The sequence below is a fragment of the Pongo pygmaeus genome, chromosome 4 (genome assembly GCF_028885625.2).
Source record: "Pongo pygmaeus isolate AG05252 chromosome 4, NHGRI_mPonPyg2-v2.0_pri, whole genome shotgun sequence".
NCBI lineage: Eukaryota > Metazoa > Chordata > Mammalia > Primates > Hominidae > Pongo > Pongo pygmaeus.
The window spans coordinates 123755303-123757737 of record NC_072377.2 but is presented as its reverse complement, the minus strand read 5'-3'; positions in this window follow the sequence as shown (position 1 = coordinate 123757737).

The window sequence follows — 2435 nt, the reverse complement described above, 5'->3', positions numbered from 1 at the left end:
AATCCCCAGCCTTGAGAGTAGAAGCGTAGATTCCCTGAGAAGGTTGGAGGCTATTTTAAGTAGAGTAAGTGGATGCTGGGCAGTCAAGAAGCAAGACAAATACACCTCAATCACTTTTCAGCCCTTCCCTCTCTGTAGTCCAGCACAGCCCAGGTGACTATGGAACTTTGTGTATTTGAATAGAGAGCAAATGGAGCTCTTGGTGTTGTGCAGTGTGGTGGCCCTGACTCTCAGCAATCATGTGCTGGTTGATCTGTGATAAGGATCATTAGCATTCATTTGCTCAGTACTGTTTCAGTCCCTGCCCATATCTTTCATTAATTTCTATAGCCACCAAGTCACATACACACAAATCTCAAGGAGACAAGCCAAGACAATGACAACATTTGATGACAACAACATAGATCTCAGATAATAACTGTCAAGGTGATAAGGGAAACTTCAGGAATCCCTGGGGTGATAGAAGATATTTATTACCACTGTCTTTAATTCATTGTAGTACAAGGCATGTTATCAATACAAAATTTACATAAAGTAAGTCATTTGTTTCAGGTGTTTACCTGAAACATATTGAGTTCCCTCTTTGAGCATTGCAATAAACTAGAGTAATTACCTTTTGTTCCCATCTGGTTCTTACATTAACTACATGTAATCAAATCAGTTATTAAGTGGTTCATCAGAAAGAAACAATTGTCCTTCCTAATGAGACATCGTCTCCAAATTTGCAGAGCAACAAGCAGAAATAATGAAAATATAACAATTCTTCCCAGGAACAACATCCCTTTTCCTCAAAGTGATTCAGTTCTGTCCTGTCCTCTGTAGCTTGCCCCTGGAAAATCCCACTGTCAGCCTTGTGAGTGATTCTGGGAGTACTGACTCCTAGGAACTAGATCTCCTGATGAGCTCAGACTTTCAGTGGACTACTGTGAGCACAGGGGCCACGAGCAGGGGCTTAGGACGCGAATCCTGCTAGACTTGAGTGTGCACAGGGAGAGGGGCATCAGTGTGCACAGTGGCTACAAGAACAGGCACTGGATTCAAACCAGCTGCCACCATTTACCAGCGGGTGTCCTTCAACAAGTCCTTTCTTTCTGACCCGAGTTTTCTCTTCTGTAAAATTATGGCAAGAGTTCTCACCTTCTGGAGTTGTGACAGAGACAAGACAGTCCACAAGAGTGTTCAGCATACTGCCAAGCACATGGTACTAAATGAGGGTTAGTCTGGATTAGGCTTTTTGATTTGTGTTGTGTTGGGTTTTTTTTTCATTTGTGACCAAGAGGCAAAACTTGGCCTGACTCCTTCCTTCCATCAGGAGGTCTCTCACTGACAACTTAACTGAGCAAGGGAAACACCATTGGATAACCTGGCCCCTCACTGAGACTAAGAAACAACCAGTATTTAGGTTTCCCTTTGCCTACCAACTTAGAAGAGCTAGAAAACAAATCTGTGAATCTAAGGAATGTTTCAAAAATCCACAATCCTCTTTCTAGCGAGTTGGTGCTCCCAGTTTACATTTGACTCTAATTCTGACTCAAAGATGTGATATGATCCATCATCACTCAATCCAAAAAGGAAAAATTTAGAGCATTATTAATAGCGATAGCTTCTATTTATTGAGGATGTACTTGACATCTTATTCTGAATGTTTTATATAAATTATCTCCTTTAATGATCCTTTGAGATAGGTCATTTTATAGATGAAGAAACTGAGGCTTAAATAAATGAGTAACTTTCCCAAGCTCCAGCTATTAATACAAGGCTTGTTTTCTTAACCTGAGGACACTTTGCAGACTTACAAAATACTTTAAATTAATGATCACAAATGCTTAAAAATAACAAATCTTGATTTGAATCCATACATTCTCATGATACTTCTGGATAGACTTTAATTCTGAGTTCTGGCTGGTCCGTCTGCACTGCCCATGCCAGGTGCTCTCTAGACTGTTTCTAGGCAAAGTGTTCATGGACTAGAGGTTTCATAGGTTCCCTCTCTCTTCTCTAAAAGAACAAGAACTGACTGGGCACAGTGGCTCACGCCTGTAATCCCAGCACTTTGGGAAGCCAAGGCGGGCAGACCACGAGGTCAGGAGATCGAGACCATCCTGGATAAAATGAGGAAACCCTGTCTCTACTAAAAATACAAAAAATTAGTCAGTCATGGTGGCACGTGCCTATAGTCCCAGCTACTCGGTAGGCTAAGGCAGGAGAATCGCTTGAACCCAGGAGGCAGAGGTTGCAGTGAGCCGAGATCGCGCCACTGTACTCCAGCCTGGGCGACAGAGCGAGACTCTGTCTCAAAAAAAAAAAAAAAAAAAAAAAAAGAGGCAAGGACTTTCCACAGGGAATGCAAAATGCAAAATCAACCTAGCAATCATCCTGTATCAATAAAGAGACTTTACTCAAATAGGCTTAAGTGAAACAAAAGAACCAAAATG